Consider the following 23,307-nt stretch of genomic DNA (forward strand, 5'->3'; position numbering starts at 1 on the left):
CCCAGCTTCTGCCACCTCTGCTACTGTGGGATCCAGTGTCTTTGGGTGTAGGGGATGTCACAGGTTATGAACTGACTTCCTTGTTGCTATTTGAGCATAAACACAAGAATGCCATCATTACGAGATCTTTCCATTTGAAGAATATGCTTCAATTAAAATAAATGATCAACTGTCTCCAGATTGTATCGGTTACAGAGTGTTAAATGCAAGAACGGAAATGTTAGGTGGATACGTGTGTGCTTAGTGGGTAAATTAAGTTGTAAAAGCCATCTGGTACGTTTCATTGTAAAATTAAGGAACATGGGGCTTTCAGGTTGTTTGTAGCAAGGCAATAAAGTCAGCAACAAAAAACGTATCTCCACCTTACATGTGTATTTAGCACTTTTTTAGCACAGCACTGAATTACACTATATAAATGCTCCAGAGAGGGGGAAAAAAAAGAAACTCCAGACTCCCTGCCTTCTCTCCAGGAACCGACCAACTGGGATGGTTTTAATGCCACAACATGATTTGTATTTCTACATTTGCTTTACATATGATTATGTTATTACATATTTTCAGTTCGCAATCACAATCAGGTTGCGTTACAGGGTTAGATGTAATCCCAAAGTAATACAAATTCAGCTCACAGCTAATGATATTCATGAGGTTCAGCGTGCCCCAGTGCTCTGCCTGTAGCTTGTACCTATTGTTAAGCTCCCTATCTTCCCCCTGAGGTATGGGCTAGTGACAACGTTTAAGGAAATGACATAATCTACACTTATGCATAGTATAGAGAAGCCATCATTGAAAGTGAAAGTATTCCAGGCTGGTTTGTTAATTTTAATATTATACAGGGAATAGTATTTAACTCTTATATTTAGGGTTTGTAGGCTTGTTTGACATCTTCCACTTGGCTCTAAACGTAGATTTATGCTTCAAATAATAATTTTTTTTTTAAAAAACGACTCATGAGAAATGACAAGTGTTCTTTTTCTTTCGAAACATCAAAGCAGCTCAGTCCATTGTTATCCTTCATGTCATTATCAAGAGCTTTTCTAAAGGACATGAAAACTTGCAGGCCTCGCCTATGTCACAGCCTGCCATTTAACATAAGACAATAACCTCCTTAAGTACGAGGGTAAGTTTCAGCTTCAACTGCATTAGGCAAAGAAAAGGCTTGTGTAATTAGTCGTGCACTATAAATCAAGTGGTGTGAATCTATTTCGCCATGCCCTAATTGAAAGTGCTCTCTTTTTTTTTTCTTCAGTGCTGTAGTTGGACACAGAGCTCCATCGGATGGTGATAGATGTGGAATCCAGCACAAACAGTTTGAACCAGTCAGGCCGTGATTGATCAGTACCCTCTGGGATGTCGGGTGGATCTTTCTCCTTCAACCAGAAGATAAAAGCCTTAACGACTCTCCGGTCTTGTTGTACCTCCCAATTGTGTGTTTGTGTGTGTGTCTCTCTCTGTGTGTCAGTGGTTTATTATTTCGCAGTGTTTGACCTTGAAGGTTCTGTGTGCATTTGGGCTGTGATGTCTCAATGATTTCTCTTTTAAGTGCCAAAATGTGCCTTTTATGCGCCATTGATGCTGCTATACACACACTACATAAATGCCCCATGGAGGAGGCCATTTGCATGAAAATTTAGTTGATTTATGACTGGATTCTATAGCATTTTCTATAATCGCCCAGCACATTTTTGCAGGGGCTTAGTAGTGGCCGTAGTGATGCCACAGTACAGTGCTGTAACCCAACTTCAAAGACCGTTTTGTTCACACGCACTCTCACAAAAACACAGGGTGACTTCACTGGCTTCCAGTGGCAAAGGTGGACCAGCTGGGTTGTTTTGTTCTGCACTTGTGTTTTTTCTTTCTTTCTATCCCCCCCCCCACCCTCCCTCTTCATCATCCCCCAGTTCTCCTCTCTTCTCCGATCTTTTTTTCTCTGAGCATTTGCTCCGGAGATTTACACTTGGTGTTGTTGATAGAATAATAAATTTAAAAAAAAACTGCAAGCAGGAGAGTGGGCGATGCTGGTGATTCAGGTCTGGTGTGTGGTATTTCAATGAGGTCTGGCGATGGATGTGGCTTTTGGAAGCGGAGGTGCATCGGAGGGGATCACTCGGCATCTGGCCCAACACTCTTGTGTCACCGTGACCCTCCTGTGGGGGAGGCAGTGAGGGCCACAGTAGGGGGTCCCGCTGAAAAGCAACATAAATTTCAGAGGGAGAATCAATAGACTGTGAGAATTGTAAGAGATGCATTGGTTTGGACTCTCTGACTGTGACCCCGGTACTTTGCTATATGGAAGTCGCAACTACAATCCTCAACAGCGGCAAAAAACAACAACATAAAACAACAGCGTGTATGATCTGCAAACACTAGACGAAATTGTGCGTCCTTTTTCGATTGTCACAGTAACTCCTCCGCTCATTTCTGTGGCATGGCTGAATTTCTGGGATAGCCTCAGAAAAAAAAGGAGTAAAAAAAAAAAAAATCTGTTACGTGGGGGAAACCTATTCTCCCACAAGATGTATAAATAGCCGCAGCCATGGCTCTCTGTGTCAAAGTTAGGACACTCAGTGGGGTGCAGACTTCAAAGCAACCAGGGAATTCTCCAAAACAACTGCTGGCAATTTCAAATCAGCATTCCCTCTGAAAGCTGTGTAACCTTTCACCTGTATTCTGGCATGAGATAAGTAGAGGATAAAATGTCAAATTCAGAATATACAGTACAGTGTATGCCATAAAAAGAGGGGAGACAGTTTCTTGGGTTTCTTCAATTTAAAGAAATATTGTTATCACTATAAAATGGATTTTTAAAAACAGTGTTAGCACATACGGTATGTGTTATTAAATGCCATAATGATAAAAAAAAGAGATTAGGTTCAAGTTTCAACAGATTTCATCTTAAGAAACTGAAAACGCAGCTGATCAGGCCTCACGCGCCACTTGGTGGGAAATCAAGGGGAAGGGTTAAAGTCCAAAAAAACATGTCAGGAATTCCCCCAGAATATATTTAAAGCACTAATGGGACAGCGAAGCCTTTAATTTGATTAGAACAGATACATATGTATTGTATTTATTGGTTTTGGTCTTAAAATCAGACATTTGAATTCACTGTACGCAAAGAAAAAAAAAAAAGAGAGAGAAAGATAGCCTTAAGCCTATTCAATAAAGACATGGGGTGAACATGGTATTGTGTCTTTGATGGAGTTGGCCTGTGGTGCATTGTGGGTAGAGGGGTGCTCTTTGGCCACAGCAGGATACTGGCGGCTCTGTCCAGTTTTTAGGTGCCGTCGCTCTCTCCTCCGTCATATTAATTATGGGATAAAAAAATTCTAATCCCTCAGCCTTTGAAGCACCAGGCCACCTTTCAACACTACACTTTGGAATGGAGCTACAATATCTCTCTCACACACACACATAAGCATATAGGACACAATATATGCTACTTCAAAATACAAAAGATAGCGTACCGCATTTTCGCTTTTCAGATTCAGCTTTAGTTGCTTGCAGCACTATCATTTGGTGAGGTTTTCTTTTTTGTTGATGACATTTTATAGCTGCTGAAACTGGATTATAGTTCCTTCTTTATCAAAAGTGATTAAACCTATACAGCATATCATTTCCTACCAGGATTAGTTCACCCAAATGCTTTGCTGTGAGTCATTTAGTCGTCATGAAAGAAGATAATGTGGATGTTTAAGTTATTTTCAACAGTATCGAGATGCACAGTATTCACGTTTCATCTCCCCCCATTGCAGGTGAGTGCTCCACAGAGAGCGAAAATCATTCACAGGAAGCCACACTATGAACATTCTCTGAATTCTACATTTTTCAACTCATTACCCATAATCACCTTCTTACTAATCTTCCCAAAGAATGATGTCAGCAAAAGCAGAGGTGATATGAGGAAGTCTTTCCTCTGGATTGTGCCTGCTCCTTTTTTTCCTTCTTCTTCTTCTTTTATTAATTTGCCAATACTGTTTGTTATTATGTCTGAAAACACATTCACACAGATGGAAAGCCCTCTCCTCCAAGATCAAAGTGGAGTCCCTGCTGAACGGTTATACAAGACTTGTCACCCCGTCTCTTGCAGCAGACTGTGGTCCAGTTTTCCCTCTGTAATCAGATCTCAGGCCTGAGCTTTATGGAAGAAAACAGCCACTGAAGATTGGCAGCCTACAACAGGTTTTATGGCTGTTGTTTCAGGTGGGAGGCAAGTTAGTCGGATGGATGACTGTCAGAGGGATTTTACACTGCCCTCTTGTGCTCTGACACATACTGTACTCCCTCTCTCCTGTTCACGCTGACTAATTTTTACTGCTGAACGTCCCTGCAGCTCAGACGGCGCAGCAGCAAACAACAAAGGAGACATCAGTGCAGTTAAACATTATGTGAATATAATTCAAAATGTTGAAGGAGGGACAACCTGTTATGAGAGCTGCATGTTTTCCTTTTAGTCTGCGCAGTCACATTGTTCTTTTTTTTTTTTTTTTTTTGGAAGCTGCAGGAAATTAACACAGGCATCACCGTTGCATCAGTGAGGTACATTCCTGGTTTTAATAATGAGCCTTTGAATGAGCTTATTAGCCCTCATGGGATTAGTAAAGTATTGCCTCTGCGTAACAGTTTTAAAGCACTACTTACACTTCACAGTGCTGCTCATGTAAAGAATATACTTTTTTTCATTTGTTTTATTCATTTTTTTAAAAAAAACTGATCCTTTTCTTCAAAGGATCTGTGTATTCTATGCCTATCAACATGATTTTTTTTAAAAAGTCAGTCATTTTTTGAATAAATAAATAAAATAGACAAAACCACCTCAATATTCTTTTCTATTAGAACTGATTAAAAATGGTAGAAATTCTGATTTTGCACTCTTGCTGCTCTGCCACATGTCAAAAGGATAGAGAGGAGGGTGAGGAGGAATAATTGTTTGATCTGTCCTTTTGCCTGTCGCTGCCCTAATCACTCAAGACTGATTCAGAAAATGCAGGCTTGAATGTCAGAGGGCCTCCTGTGGAGAGGTGGAGCATTTCACTGGCTTTGGACAGCCGTGCCCCGGTAATCACCACTCTCAACCTGGCCGGGCACTCCAGCACTCCCCTGATTGAGCACCTCAATCTAACAAGGTGCTATTGCTGGAGCCAGAGATTCTGCCAGGTTTTGACAAACCAGTGGATTGTCCCCGATCATCATGGGACATTGCTTTTTTCGCAGCTCAGCCATGCATGCTGTAGCCCTAGAGTCGGGCGCACCTGCCAGTGCTCTGAATGTGAGCGCTGCACGGAAAATTAAAAATGAGCTTGAAGGTTACAGTCCTTAAAAAAAAAGAGAGGAAAAAAAAATCAGATAATTCCACATAATTTGAAGGATACGTCAGCAGAGATCAGCTTGTTTCCTGTCATGTTGCTGTCATGTCAGGGAGCCATTTTGGGGAATAGAGTTTTACATTTCCCCTGTGATTTCAGACTGCTACCAGGCTTCCTCTGACCTTGTTCCTGTTAGTGACACCAGGGCTTGCCCTTAGGGAATATACATCCCGATCTTAACTAGATAGCAGCATGTTTACACTTACCTTTAACCTTTAGCTTTACCTCTAGAGACGTAATTGATTACAGTAGCAAGCTGCAGTCTGTCAGTCTTTGAGTTTTTATTTTCTTCAGATTTAATGGCTGCAAGAAATGATTTATCTGCCACTTATTGAATTGAATGAATTGATTTGTTTAATGTATGAAATGTACCCATCACAATTACTCCAAGCCCAAGTTGGCGTCTTCAAATGTTTTGTCCAATCAACAGTCTTAAAACCAAAAGATATTCAATTTACAACTATATAAAAAGGAAGAAAAGCAGCAACTACTCACATTTTAGAGGCTGGAAAACAACTAATGTTTGGCATTTTGTTTAAAAAAAAAAAAAGGAAATAACTGAAACAACATAGTTGCAGATTCTGTCAATCAACTAATCATTAGTTGACTAATCGCTTCAACTCATCGATTTCAAAGACAACAGTTCAACACTTGTGCAATGTGTTTAGAGGCACATTTCTGCATCTTGCAAAATGAATGCAAATAAAATGCTATGGACCAAAATAACTATGGGAACAATGATATGAAAATGAGTACTGCCATACAGCGACACCCAGCAGACAAAAACAAACCACTACTGAGCAGCAAAACATAACAGAATTTACTCTCCAACGCGTGAAATCAGCCCAGTTGTTCTCCACACCACACCTCATCACTGCAGCATTTTAATGTGACTAATATTACCGTCTTGGCTCGTAGCAGAAATAGTTACTTATAAAGAATTCATGCATTTTTACTTCTCTGCACCAAGACAGCGCAATGAATATTATTCCAGTGAACAGCTCAACAAGCAACTGTAGATGTAAAAAACTTGAAATGACTGGTAACTGATTTTACACTCCCATGACTTTTGAGTCTCAATAGTCAGGATGGGATTTTGCCTCGAAAATCTGTCTGGGTTCTCAGAGGACGCCAGCTATTACTGTATGTCATGAAGGCAGTGAACGATGGCTGGTCTAACCAGGCAGAGGTACATTCAAAGTTTGGTGTAAAAGGAAGTGTAAACTACAATCAGAACAGTCATTTTGTGTTGAAGTTGGATAAAGATTAAATAAAAAGTTAACTCTTAACCTAACTCTTAACTTAAAATAACAAATCTAAGGAAAGTGGTGATTTCTAGAGTTATAACCTTTACAGTTAAACTAGGACAGCTTAAGTGGTACTTCCTGATAATTTCAGTCTGCTTAATAGGTTAATTGTAAAATCTTGCTCATAGCATTTTAATACATTGTAACAGCTGCGGGGGGAAAAAAAAGACTTGAGTACTTTTGAAGGGTTCAAATGCATTCGGAGTAAGTACTAGCTATACAATGTTAGGCAATGCATTCAGAAATTATGATCAATTGTAGTTTTTACAAAGCTGGATTTAAAGTGTCATAAATGTCTCAATTCAGTGGGAAATAATAGCCTTGTAGAGACTTGTGAGAGTTGAAATTCATTGCAGCCTTGCCTGCAGTCTTTTAACCTCTCATCTGTTTTCAGCTTAATATAATATTGTTGATTTATCTGTGATATATTTGGAGCTGCAGGCATTTTTCCGCTCTATTCTGAAATGAATAGATGGTCTTTGAGGGTGTGGACGGGTGTTTCATTATTCTAGTTGGTTTGACTGTGAATGGTGGCAAGAACATGGCGGTCGCTCCATCAAAAGGAATTATGTTCAGTTTCTCACAAAGACATTTGTTATACAGGACAGGAGGTATTAGAGCAATGAAAGACTCTTAACTCCTGTTAAAATCAGCACCTTAGACTTCTAGCTATAGGAGCCAAGGGAAAACAGTCACTTGGTCTCCTGCGTTTCTAGTGGCATTTTCAACACAGATCCTCATAACTTGATGGTGAAAGTTGATTAATAGTACATTTAGCACAACTTACAGCCTTCTTCTCCGTAATAAATGAGGGTCATTAATCAATAAAGAGCACAGCAATTCCAGTAGACAGGGGACATGCTGGTTCCTAATAGAAAAAGAGAGGAGTTGTGCTCAGGCCTTTTCCCACCATTGACCACCCTGGCTGAGGTGTTCATTGTGCACCTGCCTAAATCCAATTAAATGACATAATTAATGAACATCTTTTTCAACAATGATGGGCTTTGGTACTCTGCCACCCTATTGATTTTTTAGTGACAAAACAGGATAACCTGTCATTGTCAACTTGTAGATTTTCTATTACTTCACAGCTTAAAAGTTAGACTAAAACTAATATTCTTTGGTGTTTTTTAATTAAAACACAAGGATTTCCTCACAAGAGAAGCATAGATTTCTAGCTGTCGATTACTAGCTGTTGAGATAAAATGTAAATGTTTCAGGAAGCTCAGCAGTCTTTAGTTGATAGCGGCAGGGATTTGATGGCTGATGCAGATGGTGCCAAGTGGTAGTGAATGATACAAACCAGTCCAATAGTGGACCCAAAGGGGACTTCATTCAAAGACAGTATGCATTACACAAATGTAAAGGAAACGTGACTCAATTAACATCGATGAGGAAAGTACAGAGATAAAAATTTTAAACACGCTGAAAACAATTAAGTGCTAGAGTGGATGAATGGCTCTCAGGGTTTGCCTGGCTATACCTGAAATAGCGCCTTCCCCATCTAAGTCTGTCCAAAGCTGTCACATTGCCTCTGCTTCATTCAGCTTGATTAATGATAAGCTGTGGGGCACAGCTAGAAGGTCTAGTCTCAATTATGAAAAAGGCAGTAACTAGTCCATTGTGCTGATGCCTTTATTCCACTGACAGCACTGAAAAATAGCAATATTTCTAATCAGAGTTGAATCATTTATCACTCATTTATTGGCGTTCTTTAACTCCCTGCCTCATCCATCCAAACCTGACCTATCCTTTAAGCCATGGTGTTGTGTGCTATGCCCTCACTGAGTAAAACAGTTTCCACATTTTTCTTGTGTGTAATGCTCTATTTAGATCTTTTTATAATAAGAAATAGATTATTATGTTGTGGCAATCTCTCAGATGGCAATTTACATCTCCAAAGAATTTGCCAGTGTAAATTTTGTATTGTAAATAAATTTGCCTGAGAAGAATAGAGGGAACTTTCCCTATTTCACCATTAAAATGCCTAACGCCTAGCGATATAGGGGAAGATAAGTGAGTTTAATATGCACTGGAGGGTAAAGAAAATATTCTATTACTGCATGTAGTGTAGAAATTACCCCATAAAGAAACTAATATGGCAATTTAGGGAGCAATTTTTAATGATTTTTATGATGCACAGCTCTACTTATGGTAATGAAGTTGTCATTGCACTTGTTCACTGCTGCTTATGCAGAGCCCATCTTTCAATTTGTACGAATTAGACTAAACTGTTACGAATGAACTTCATTAATGCTGGAATGAGAAAAAACATGTTATTGCATTTCTGGACCACTGGCTCTGGGATTGTGTGTTTTATATTGTTTTGATCTAATTTTGGAGTTTGAGAGAAAACACTCTCTGAGGTATATAGGAATGTTCTAAAATACAAACAAACAGCAGGGGATCGTTATCTATTTGGAAATAAATACTACACCAAAGTCTCTTTGAGAAGAGGGATTGTGAGGTTTATGATTGTTACTGAGCTAACAGTTAATCTATTCCAATTCTAGTATATTTAGTATCACATGAGCATCACTTGGGCATAACAAGGTGTCGCTCTCATTTTTTGAGTCTAAATTTCATGTGGTGGTTTTTTATCATTATAAAAGAGAGCAAAGATTAAGCAAACCTAAAATTTTGAATAAAATCAAACACACACTGTCACTTATACACGTACACACCTGCTCAAGATTGCTCTGACTCAGGGCAGCTGAACAAACAACTCAATTGATAACCACTATACTTATTATGATATTACATTGGTTATTGGTTCGGCCGGCTCTGATCATAAGTGCACCAAAAAAAACAACAACACTAAAACCAATCTATTCTTCACTTTCACGGAACCTGTTTTGCAAAAATTGTACATATAAAACAGTTGAGAGTCTAATAGTAATAATAATCGTTATTTATAGAGCACTTTTTATACAAGAGATGTAGCTCAAAGTGCTTTACAATAAAATAAAAAAATAAAATATGCACCACATTAAAAAAGGGCTAATCAACAATAAAAAATTAGACAATGGCAAGACTATACATGATAAAATATATAAAGTGAAAATAAAAAACAAAGACCAGTAATAATAATAGCAAAAAAATCAATAAGAATGACACTAATTAAAAGCAAGATTTAATAAATAGGTCTTCAGCTGTCATTTAAAAGTGTTCAAAGCCCGCATCCCTTAAAGCTCCTGGGAAGGTATTCCATAATTTTGGAGCATAGTTAAAAAAAAAAAAAAAAAAAGAGGCTGCGCTTGACTATTTTTTTGTGGGTATAATTGTGTGTATTTAAAAACCCAGCAGTAGAAGATCTGAGAGCTCGTGAAGGATTATAAAATGACAGAGTCTGCCATATAGGCTGGGCCCAATCCATTAAGAGCTTTAAAAACAAGTAGAAGAACCTTAAAATGTATTCTAAGATATACTGGGAGTCATTGGAGTGTAGCTAAAACCAGGTTAATATGCTCTCTCTATATTGTTTTGGTTAAAAGTCAGTAAATAAACCAAAGTTCTGAGCTCTACATTGAGCCTGAAGCCACTCATGTAGACTTAAGAGCCTACTAAAATGCCTAGCCCCCCGACCGAGCATTGGGATGGGGCCTGAAATGAAAATATTCTTACCAATGGCTTTTAAAAGTTCAAAAAGTCAAGTAAAATCACTTTTCATCCGTTCGAATTGTTGCCTACTAGTGTAATTTGTGCCAATGTGGACAACAACCCTCTAATAGAGGGGTGTTCTATAAGCAGGCTAGGGATGACATAAACTAGGTCAGAGACTTTAGCACCCAGGTAGCAGATGGATATGGCCAGCTTTGACTTCACGTCCCTTTCGATGGAATCACTGACTATCAGCATCGATGAAGGCGGCACTGTAGTATGTGGTGTGTTGGCATATGGAGAGCAGTGTGTTGTAGCCCTGCTGGACCTGATGTCCCTGATAATGGAATCACCCTGGCTATCATGCACCGGTGGATGGGGGTTTCTACCCAATGCAGAGGACACAGCACCAGGAAGGAAGCTACCGTTGGCTGGTTCAGTGCTGGCAGTGTCTAGACATTGCTTCCTTAAGTAGCTTATGCAATGTTGAGGGAGGACAGCCAACTGGATCAACATGTATCAGGGATGGTGGGGAGGTCAGATTATCTAGAACTTGAAATTTATTCCCAAACTGGAGAACCTTCTGTGAGAGAGGCTGGAGGTGGTGTTTACCCTGGCAGGGCATACTGTTCTTAATCTGGACCCAAGGCTCTAGGATGGATGGAGTCGAGCAATCTTGGGTCTTAGGTTTTGCTCCAAGGCTGAGCCATACGTCCTTCCCCAGGGTAGAGTGGATCGCTTCACCTCCAGACCACAGCATAATAGTATCATCATTCTGGGCTAAAGCTGTATGGTCTGGGTGGCAGAACAGGCTGATGCCACCTCCAGGACGGAGAGGTGTTTTGACTGCTCTACAGCTATGGATGATAGCTCCAGGATGAACTTTTTCTTCTCCTTGAGTTCAGCCTGCAGTCGGGTAACATCTGTCTCCAAATGTGCAAAGGTAGGATGGCAATCCATACACACAGCCATGTTTGTTAACCTCCTTGCTAAAATGGCATTAAGCCCATAAAAGTGCTAAAAGCTAAAAATCCTCAATAAAAGCACAATCCTGAATAAAAGCATATTCACAAGTAAGTTACTCGCGCAGCTGAAATTCCCACACTGTTCACAGGAGTACGGTCTCTCCTCATACAGTGGTCCGCAGCCAGCCTTCCTGGTCAGGACTCCGGGACCCAAACCGTCCACAGAGGTCTACCCCTCTCTAAAACAAACAGACCTGGAAACTAGGACTGGCAGAAACACCGAACAAAGCAGAGTCCCTCTTCAAAACTCGGTGTTTCTCCTATGCTGTTTTGTGGTCAGTAGACGTCCAGTGTGGCTGGGAGACAAGCTGCCAGCCGAAGTCACATTGTCACCACTATAAACAACAACTTAGGATCCACGTCTAATGACTAAAATCTTGATCCGGTTAAAAGATATAGTTAAAAATAACCAAGATCCACAGAGTGTATGGCAAAAATGTGTCCTAAAACTGGATAAAGTCAATTCACAACAGTGTATCTGGCAGGCAAAACACAATGCAGATGCATGTGCATGCAGTAGACTAACCAATGACTCTGGCTGAATTATAAAACTGCATTATCGTACAACTTCCTAACGTTTACTCTGCTTTTTAGTGGTAGTACTGTATATGTAACATACTGTAAAAAGGAGTCATTAAGAGGTAAATGCATAACTACAATAATTATACCACATTTTGATTAGCATGTCAAGGTCATTATGTAATCACTCTACCCCCTCTTGCTACCTCTGGACCTGCTGGAGGAACATTAAATCCATACATATAATAAAAATGCATAATTTTCCAGGAATCTATTTTCATACAAGTATTAATTTTAGATATTGATAGTTTTGTCACAGCAGCAGCTTTAGAATGAACACCTTGTTTTGTATAATGAAGTGGTGATCAACGATCCCAAACAAAAATCAGAGGAAACTGTTTTCTTACTCCAGTCTGCAAGTGGAAAAATCAATAGCCAGTGTCAATATCAGGTGGAGTAATTACCTGTTGAGTCTTCATTCATTTCAAAGTGAACACTGAGCTTGGCTCAATGAGTACAATCCCTTAATCTTATTCTGTTCGCTGATTGAGAAACCCGGAAACGTTCTAATGTGACCAGACAGATGTTGGGAATCAGGTTTGATTCTTTTAATTGCTGTGTGCTCTTCAGACACAGTTCTGTCTCTGCTTCTTCTATTCAATTTAACAAGTGGATGGTGCAGAAATGTCCTACCAAGAATTCTTGCAGACAATGGCGTCAGTTCATGGTTTCTCTAGAAAAACAAAAAAACAGCTGATGAGCTGGTGTAAGGTTGACCAAGCAGCAATCAGGCACAGAAAAGGCCCCTTAAGTTATTTAGTAGTACAAGTGGTTTTAGTTTTACAGCAGTGGAGTCAGTGCAGCATATGATACAGTAAGTGCAGGCAAGTCTGGTCAAAGTAGGAAAAAATACCTCAAAAAGGTAAAACAATGATGAAAAAGCTTTGCAGTGGCCATTAAAGTTTGGGTCTTCTCTTTACAAGCGGTGTCTCACCTAATTTACCTCCTTAAGATGTGGTCACACCAAATTTCACTCCCCATTAATTTATATGAGCGGTGTGTGAGACATTATTTGCTTCTGGTCATGAGTTAACTTGCCTCTTTCTCTTTGAGTTCTATCTGATTGAACTTTGACCACCAAAATCACAAGGCTCTCTTAAGTCCAGCCAGTCTGAGAGAGGGGGTGGGCTTGACCTTTCATTCAGGAAATATTGTTCATATTCTTGTTTATCTAACTGCACAACGAATTTGATACAAGAAGCACTGAATTAAGGAGAGATACCACTTGGCTGTAGTGAGTGAGTGTTTGATAAGAAACAGTATAATTTATAGCTTTATAATTAGACAATTTTTTGGTATGACAGGCAACAAAAGTCTGCAGCAGGAATTGAACCGTGGACATTGCATCTTAACCAACAAGTCCACCAAATTAAACAACAAAATTGTTGCTCTGGAGAGTGCATGTTGGACCATGCACTCCCCAGAACAACACATACAAGCATTTCCTGATCCAATGCTCCAATCGACAAAAATTGGCTGGACACACACACACACACACACACACACACACACACATAATTTGTCTGTGCCTTCCAAAACTCTTACCACTTGAATAGATTTAGAGAAAAGACCATGGTTTGTGTTAAAATAAGTACTTTGTTAAGGTCAGGAGATCATTATCATGGTTACAAAAATAATGATGTGGTTAAGGCTAGAATAGCAATCTCCTGTGTTAAAGTCCAATGTTCGGTTGACCCATTCATCCACCCTGACCTCCTCTCTACGCAGTCATCTGGTTTCCTCCTTTGCTCCTGTCACAACTAATACTGCTGCTAGAAAGCTTCTGTCACTTGAACGTTGATATGACGTTTTGTGGCACTTGCATAAACTACTGATCCTGTAGGACAGTCTCCTACAGGCTACCAGTGCATACAATTTGTAACTTTGTGGAATGTCAGTTTTCGTCATCAATCAATGAATTAGTAGATCACTTGTCTCACAGACGTTATTAAATTGTTTAATACTTCCATTCTTACAATTTAATAATCAGCAAACATCAATAAACACCTTTAAAAAGACAACTTAGAAAGAGGATAAATCAGTTCACGTGTGATTAAAGAAGTCTGGATCTTTGTTGTTGTGTCTGGCTACGGGAAGCAGCAGCATCCAAAATGCATGTACTTTTACGCTACAAGAATAAGCAATAAGCAATACACTAACACAAGTGTCAGTAGACCAAAAACAGAACAATAGTGTTAATATGAACTCACATCACCATACAAAACAAATTCAAGCTAAATGTCACAAGACAAGCTGACAGTGGTGATGTACAAGTGCACAAGTGTATCTTAGTTTAGAGGGTACGGGGTGGCAATCTGTTTCCTCCTTACTTCCTTTTTTGACTTCTCTCAGTCTTTATCTGACACTCGTGAAATAAGGGTATTCCAACTTGTCTCCGAATGCTGTGACATCTGCTATTACGCATTTCAGAGGGTTGTCTTTGGCGATTTATTTGCAGGTTTGGAAAATGAATTTAACATCACGGGATTAGAAAGCATAGGATTTATTATATCCATCACCATAGCACTGAGTGACACTAAGCTGTCTTTCAAGCATCCAAATGATACTCTCAAATTTAATGAGATCTTAAGCCCTGCCAACATATAATTAAAAACGTTGACGCAGAAATAAGAATGCAAAAATGTCTCCCAAGACTCTGCAGTGAACTTCAAGCCGCTATGCTTAGCAAGTACTATTCATTGAATACATAAATAGTGGAAGTGCAGTATAGGGATATCCATTATTCTGTTCTGTTCTCATATGTAGATATGACTTTTATTTCACCTCCGCCTCCTCTCTGATTTTAGTCAAGAGCTGTTTATTTGATCATTAATTGGCAGTCTGTCACTGTATGAACTCAACAAGGCCTTATTTCGAAGGGCAGTAACTGACTGAAGTGTTAGATACAGGATGGCACCCCATTTTTATTTGGTTTTCAACAGTAGAAAGCCAAGCTGCCATCAACCAACTGCTGCTTTGGGTATTAACACTGAAATATTTCAGCCTTTAATGTTAAAGTTTTCTGCCCAAAACTTAATCAGATTTTTAGAATCACAGGGGTAAATTATTATTCTTAGCATCTTCACTTTGGCTTTTGTATAACCACACAATCCACTGGCCTTAAGTAAGCAAATATCAGAACCAGTCTATCACTTTCAAATTCATTTATGGATGTCTTTTAATGCAACACTAGACAATAAATACAAATTATTTAAAGTTAGATATTAAAAATTATGCTTCCTGATGCTGTTAAGTTACAAATGTCGTCATTTGCATTGCATGTGCTCTACACATTATTAATACTATATTTAACTATGCAGCTAAAATTAACTAAAGATAAGCATTACCCCCACATATTTGCTACATCTCCTTTGAAATAAAGTTTCCAATTCCCTGATTTTAGATTTTGTACTGCTTCTGTCAAAAACAGCAGTGTCTGTTTCCAAAGTCTGTTTCCTGGTTCAGAGCTCCAGCTTCTGGATTTTAATAGTTGCATGGAGCCTTCTGCTCCCAGCAGGTGAGGGTGATGACAGGGTCTGGTGGCAGGCCAAAGCCTGGCTGGCACGTGTTGTACCTTCGCCCAGTCGCTTCCTGCCATTGCGAGCATATGGGTGGAGACGTTGCTATCCATTGGCTCTTTCCCAGCAATCTATCACCTTTGCCCACAAACTGAGCAAGACCACACTGGACAAGAAACTAAATCCATCCATCAGTGTTTTGTTTGAGTGACTATTACACAGACATGTTGTGAACAAGCTCTGATGCATAAGAATACTTGAGATATGATGTTTGTTTATTTTTATAAACTTTTTGACTTTTTTGGCATTCACTGGAGTTATACTGTGTTGTGCTGAAACTTCAGCACATTGTCCAACTTGTGAAGTCGCCTTCAAAAATGATTAATTAAGAGTCCTTGAACTTGGACGATGATCATGCAAACAGATCTTTCCGTTCTCTCAATGCCATGTTTTCTCACTTACGCTTGCAGTGAGGAAGCAACGATACACTGAAGCTGGCTTGGTGTCTTCGCAACTGTCGACCTGAATATTTGTTATGGCGCAGACTGCAAAAACAGCATATGGTGCAGGCATTCATACGGTATTTTCCATTCAAAGTGGTAGTAATGCTTTGGAGGGGTAGTTTTGCTGCAGTCCTTGCTTGTGTGCAAAGCCTTTTTCCTCTTAGTGTTGTAGCTGATTAAACCCAGATAATAATAGAGGCAAGAAGTGGAAAAACCAACCCCCACCCCAGAAGCCCTTGCCGGACTTGCAGTCTCTCTTACACTTTCAGGAGCTGTCGCTTTGAATCGGCAGAAGGCAGCCAGGCTGAAGATTTCCCACTGACTGGAGAGGAGTCGTTGGCCAGGCTTTCCTTGTCACTGGGAGTTAAGGCAGTCACTGATCCTAATGCTTACACTGTTGTTGCAGCATTCCAATTTTTAATCACTGCGTGACTTGTCAGACTTAATGAGGGCAGTCGGGAAAGAATGATCAACATACCAATAATGAGAACATCACAGGCTGACGATAACTTCCTGTTTTAAATATATATCCAGGACGGTGTGTAGCCGGAAATATAGAAAAAATACTTTTACACCATCTGTGCTGTAAACAGTAGTGCACGTTTCCTTCAGGATGATTGGTTGCTAAGGTGACTGTGACACATAGCTCTTTACGTCAACCTTGCCAATACAAACTCACCTTTTCCATGAATCATAGGGACCCTTTAAAGAAGGTGGGGGAAAAAAATGCAGCACCTATAACATTGATTTGTCAACATGTGAGCCATATTCAGAATTTATGTCTAATCCGATGGTTTAAATGAGATGTAGGTTTTATCCATATTGTGGACATCTGCAGGAGTTTTAATACAAAGTTTAGCTTCAGTGTGTGAGTGCGCATGTGCATGCAGGCGCCTCTGTGTGTGTATATGTAAAGAAATCCAAGCCAAGGCTGAGTGTGGCTGGCGTGTGTTCTATCAGATGTCTCTCCCCTCTTTAATCCTTTGTGTGCAAGAGGGTCAAGAGGCAGGCAGACTCCTACTGTAGTAGCTGGGTGAAACAGTGAAGGCGAGAGACTCTGCAGCTCTCCACCTTTAGTGGTCCGCCTGTAACGCAGAAATTGGCTTTGAAAAGACTGCAGCTGGAAGTCCAGCATCAGAGAGGAAGTTGATGGTTTGAGGATGACAGAACAAGCTGAGAATAAATTTATGCTGATTTTATAATGAAACTTATGCAAACAGAAGCATTTTAATAGAAAACACAAGGGTTACAAGGTGACGTTTTCAAATGTCAAGTTTTGCCCAACCAAAAAGATTCAGATACTCAAAGACATTCAGTTTACAATAATGTTAAGACAAAGACAGACAGCAAATTCTCACAAATTTAGGAGCTGAAATATCAATGTTTTGCTTGAAAAACGACTAAAAACGATCAGTCTAGTATGAAAATAGCTGCTGATTCATTTTCTGTCAATTGAATAATATATTAATCGTGTAATTGTTGCAGTTCTAGTTCAACATTGTCTATCATTGCGGCTCAGTTATGTCTAATTGGGATGTCATTATTTAAAATATGGTGAATTAATATTCAAAGATGCAAAAGTATGAACTGAAATCAAACCAAAGCTATTAAAGATAAATATATGTCTAAAGAAATAGTCTATAATAGTGTAATAATCTATACAGTATTATAGTTTATATTTTGTTTATATTTGAATAATGTATATTTTCTTTTTAAGCAGTGGTTACACAACACAAAAGTTAAGCCCTCAGAGAGTCAAATGCCAAATGCTAGCAATAATAATAGCAATTTTAGCGGACACAGTAGGGGTTAAAGGTCAGCTAGGGGCGCCAGTGTGTTTCTGTCTCTTTTATTAATAAACAACATTCATTAAAGGAGGACTGGGGAGCACCCTAACTGAATATTACCACATCTTTCCCTTCCTTTGTGTGATAAGAAGAACCCTGGTGATTCCTCACATGGCTCCAAAAGCTACGGGGGAATTTCTCTCAGAAGCTGCCCCTTCAGCTCAATTCCTCCCCACATTTCCGAAAGCTTTTCATTCGTATCCCCTGGAAACCGCTCCACATTCTTTAAACTCTCCTTCAAAAAAAAAAAAAAAAAAAAAAAAAAAAAAAAAGGAGAGGAGAGGAGGAGGAGGAGGAGGAGGAGGAGGTGGAGGGGAAAAAAGGTCCTTACACGTTTTGTTATGCCCTTTGATCACACGTTTATCTTTAAAACAGATGGCTGACCACCATCCTGTTTATATCAATACATGCTTATTTGAAAGAGGGGTCCAGAAATTGGGTTTAGCATCTCTTGAAATCCATGAATCACAAATCATAGAAATAAAAGACTCATCTATTCTCACCAAAGCTTTAAAAGAAAGCTTAACTACCTCCCATCCCCCATGATATCCATGTCTAGAGCCAAGTGCTATTTCTAAGACAGTTTTCATTCCTTACAAAAGATAATCTACTAATATGATTACTGTTCAATTACTGTTGTATAAATCAGAGAGAATTATACTGTACTGTACATACACAGAAGCAGAAATCATCTGCAGTAATTTGCACTGGGTTGCAGGTGCTGAGAGGTGTGAAGGGCTTTATTTAGCAGTGAATATAAGATGTAGCATGTAATTGTACCTTAATAATGCAGCAAAGCAAAGTGCAATGTGAGGATTTCAAATGAGGGTCCATTTTAATCTTTCAATCCATATTTATCTGAGGAGTCAAGAATGCTTTGCAAGGAGGCTACTGTACATCAAAAGCCTGTCAGATGTCCTCAAAGGCTTTCAAGTGAACAGACATGCTCTTTTATGTACTATAAAGTGGTCATTTATGTTTTCAAAATTGCATTAGCTTTTGTCACTGCTGGGATCTTTGATGGTGTGATTTTAACTGCTCTTTAAAGTTCATACAGGCTCATTCACATTCAATTAATGGTATAACCGGTGCTGAACCTGTGTCAGAGCATGGTTAACACATTTGTTTGTTACATTTGAACAATTTTCTGCTCAGTTTTGTCTATTTTTTTTTCATATTCACCATCAATTAGAAATATTTTCATTGAAATTTTTCTTTTTTGCCACTTCAACTCCTGTAGACTGACACTGCAGTCAGTAACAACAGGTTAGCAACCTCTCATTAGTCGATGAGCCGGATGCATTTACAAGGTCATTTCTGTGGGACACGAGGTTATGATGATGAATGGTAGCAAACCTCTGACTAGACGCTCTTTCCCCATGTTACGGTGTGGTTGCTATGGTGGACGTAAGGGCAATTTAAGCGTCACCATATCCACCAGGGGGGTGCCCTCTTGGGTAAGTGGCTTTGCGATAGAAAGCTGACGCCTGCCACTGCCATCAAGGTTGTTGTCATAGGCAGCTCTTTAAGCACTGAGTCGCCATGTTAAGAGATGAAAGTTGCCCTGAAAGAGTGACGGCGAGGACAAGAATTACAGGGGGATAGGCGCCTGGAAATGAGTACTCAGAATGTTGCTTACACGAGAACATGCAGGAATATTACCTAATCAGTCAAATCCTCCCCAAGCTGACACCTCTTGTGAGACACCGATGATACCCCACTGAACCCATGTGCCCCCCACCCACGGCTCAGCCCTGAGGGAGCCCCCAAGAGAGAATCTGTGGTTTGGAGGTTCTCCTTGACAGACATTCTCAAAATTACTCTAATGGTTTTGCATACAGTGCAGTATCTATCTACCGGGGGCACTTTACCCTCAATTAAAAGTGTACCGGTGAAGCTGCATATTTTGCATTTCGTAACAATGTGTGTGTTAAACTGAAGGTGATCTTAATAGGATTTTCTGCGGTTGGGAACCAGAGATTAGGAGCTTTATATTGCGGAGCTTGAGAATTTGAACAGGGGAGTGTTTTAATCTGAACTGGATTAAAAATGCCAGACTAAAAAAAGTTAAAGGACAAGACATCAAAAAGAAATGCCCATTACTTGTTCGTTTTAAAAAAGGTGTGAGCTAGCACATTACATGTTAATATCTCCTGGAGCTCAGAGTGTGTGTGCAGGATTGGGCAGTGACTTTTTTTTTTTTTTTTTTTTTTTTTATTCCTTCCCCAAACGCACATCTACTGCAGGTATTGCTTTAAGAATTGAAAGAGTATTCAATAAATTGTCTTTTTTGACTTTTATCATGGTTATAATGGCTCTTACATTTTATAACTTAGATTTTATAGCATATTATAACTGATTTTGTCACTCTTATCTTCTGTCCATGCAGTAATTTAACTTTCTGTAATATACACATATACACAAACGCCCCACACACACTCCCACCATGCATATGCTTGCAAATTGTATGCTAATGACTGACCAGAAAACATAAAAGGAAAGCACAGGGATGTGGTCTACCTACAGCTGTTAAATATATAATCCATCTGTAATCAAATTTGACAGTTAATCAAGTGAGGCATTTGTAATGCAGACGTTTGGACAGACATAACTAACTCCATCAGCGTTTGCATAATAAATGTATGATTTTAATGATGTTTCTATTAAGCCTCCCGCTCACTTTACAAATGATTTGAGGTGTCTGCTGTTTATTTGTTTTTCGGGGAGCTATAGATTGTTGCTAGGAGCAATAATTATGATGGGGTGTGAGGTGGAGGGGGTCAGCAGAGAGGGAATTTGGGGGGAAAAAAGTAATTACTTATAGATTGGACAAATTAATTTCTAATGATATTCACTGGTTCTGCATGACAGCTGCCAAGACCCATTCAAGAATGGTGGAGAGTAAAGGAGTCCTTTTGATGGCAGACAAAGGGGACTATCATTTACAGAAAGTGGGTTTCACCACACCAAGAGGGGAGAGAGTGCAAGTGACACATCAACAAAACACGGTGGGCTTCCTGTATGGGCTCCTGACATCCACAAAGCCTGGGACATGTGTTCCATCTCTTCAAGCTGAAAGAGTGGAGACCCTGCCTGAAAAGTGGCAATTGTTCCTCCTGCGTCTGCATCTGAGTGTGACTGAATACAAATATGGTCCATGTGTGTGTGTGTTCGCGTGGGCACGTACAGCACATGTATGTGCTCATATTCCTGTATGTGAATAAGAAAAATTTGAAGATGAAACACTAAATTTCTTTTTGAAGTAGCTACGCACCTTGAAATTTGTAAAAAGGGAAACATAACTATAAATGCTGGACTACATACCATGTTATCTTTTACTATGTATTTTGTTTTCTATGAATAACGTTTGAATTCCCACACATATAACCACTTTTATAGCTAAATGCTAAATTAAACACATTAATGAGAATTTAGTAGCACTCTGCTAAGTCAGTTGTTTCTTATCTTTCAAGGAAGTGGCTTGGATTTCATCTGTCTGCCTCATTCAGCAAGCCTCCTTTCACATGTCTGTTACTGTAGCACCTTCAGAGGTGGAGAAGAAGCAGACACCAAACATAAATGTAATAATAAAAGAATGAATGTAAGGATAAGTGATTGGTAGCAATGCATACAGTTTGTTACAGTTGATCTTAACGTTTCTATCTAGCTTTTCTTGTCCTTAAATGTCCCTTGGTGAGAGAGAGTCAATGCATTTTCCATACCACATCTATTGTGAATGATGTGTTTTTCCATTGTGGCCTTTACAGACAGCCATTTCCTTGTAGACCATCTGAAATGGTGAACCTCATCCCCATGGAAAGCCATTGTTTTAAAACGTTCAGTTGCAAACTGACTATTATTAAAAACATAATCTTTTCTTCATAGTTTTTTCTGAGTTTTTATGGTTACCACATCAAACAAAAATTTGGTTTTATCTGGAACTTATCTGGAAATAAAGACTGTTTCACTCGCATATAACTTAACACAATAGGCACATGGTAACATTCTCCCCTTTAATCTCAAAGCTCAACTACTGTGAATTGCTGACAAGCAAATCTGTAGCATTCGTAAACCATTAAATTACCAGTATCTCTGGAGTTGACATTACATCTTGTTGTGTTTGTTCTAAAGATTAAATCTTCAGCATATCCACACGGCCCTTCTAGACATGGATCACAGACTATTACACACTACTTCTTCCGGATGGATGTTCCTGTATCTTTCTGAATAAGAGAAGAGTAGAAGTGCCACAAAAGGTTGGCCAATCTAATTACATGTGCACACAATTGTCCCCTCCTCTCAAGACCTAACACCTAATCATGATACTGGATGTGCGTCTGCGTTTCCACTGTGTCTCCCTTGCTTTCCAGGAGGGTCAGGAGCTTCACCGGTTAGCAGCTTTGACGAGGTACCCTATATTGTCTCTTGCCTGGGAGAAAGAACCCTTCACCTCATCTCAGTGTCAAACTTTAACCTTTCTCAACTTTAATTACACTAAGTAAGTTTGGAGTGTGCCGCGGTGCTGTCTGGCCGACTCAGCTCCATCCCTGCGCTGATGGGAAGCCTGCATGGGTGCCACGGCCCCCGCTGCCTCTGACACACTGACGCTACACAGCACTGACGCTGATGCTGACGCTTGCTTTGGCCCGCTTCCTGACCATGTGAACACAGGCGCATAAACACACACACACACACACACACTCACTCACATACACCACAGAAAATCTGTTACTGTCCATAGGAGCTGTTTTCATTTAGAGATTTCCTGCTTCTATGTTTGTTTGCATATCAACAAATTCATAAAATGTGTTTATCCACATCACGGGATACCACTCGGTTCAATGTGTGTGTGTGCGCTTATGTGTACATAAATGTATATGTAACGTAAAACCCTTATAAAAAGGCACTTCTAGATAACCACCAGTGGTTTATAAAGTCATACTACAGTCACTCTGAGACAGATGGAGACAAAAATCCTTCATCATAGCATAGATTACCTTTCTATACAGAGGATCTGCACTGTGCCAGTAACACCATTTGGTATTTTTGTTTGTTAGAAAGAGGGGGGAGAGATGGAGAGAGAAAGAGCTTGAGTATTACTCATTATTTATTCCTCTGCAGGGGTGAAATGGCTGGTTTTTTTCCTGTTATGTCAGCAAAACTTCCACTTTGGTAATAAAACAGATTTTGTTGTGCCATTGCCCGTACAATACACGTATACGTAAAATACACGTATCATTGTATTTATTGAGTGTTTTCTCCACTAGTTCAGTGTCATGATTTGCATCTGCATGTGAAACTGTCCATTCATCACAGAAAGTATTTAAGCATACTGTTGAAAAACTACTTGAAGCAGGTAATCCATAATGCTGTGAAACGACAGAATTGAATTAAAAGTAAGAAAAAGCAGTTACAGAAGAACAATATAACGCAAAGCAATTAAGCAAAGCAAAATATGGCACAATATCTGAAAATCCAGCATATTCTCCTCACACTTAGGCCTTATTTTTAACACACATGTTGAGTGCTTGACTCAGACAGTTCGATCGATTCACAGGTAGTCGA

General features: G+C 39.5%; 1 protein-coding gene across 6 annotated transcripts in view; it reads right to left on the reverse strand.

The window, feature by feature from the left end:
- zic4 (zic family member 4) overlaps positions 1–23,307 on the reverse strand; it is a 112,640-nt gene that overhangs the window by 33,120 nt on the left and 56,213 nt on the right. Inside the window, exon 2 of one of the 6 annotated variants that reach the window (XR_010925072.1) lies at positions 404–2,186. The exons of the other annotated variants lie outside the window; for them this stretch is intronic. The gene's annotated coding sequence lies outside the window, so the exon portion shown is untranslated. Of the gene's footprint in view, positions 1–403; positions 2,187–23,307 lie in introns of those variants that run through there. 6 annotated transcript variants of the gene reach the window in all.

The sequence above is a fragment of the Thunnus thynnus genome, chromosome 21 (assembly GCF_963924715.1).
Source record: "Thunnus thynnus chromosome 21, fThuThy2.1, whole genome shotgun sequence".
Classification (NCBI taxonomy): domain Eukaryota; kingdom Metazoa; phylum Chordata; class Actinopteri; order Scombriformes; family Scombridae; genus Thunnus; species Thunnus thynnus.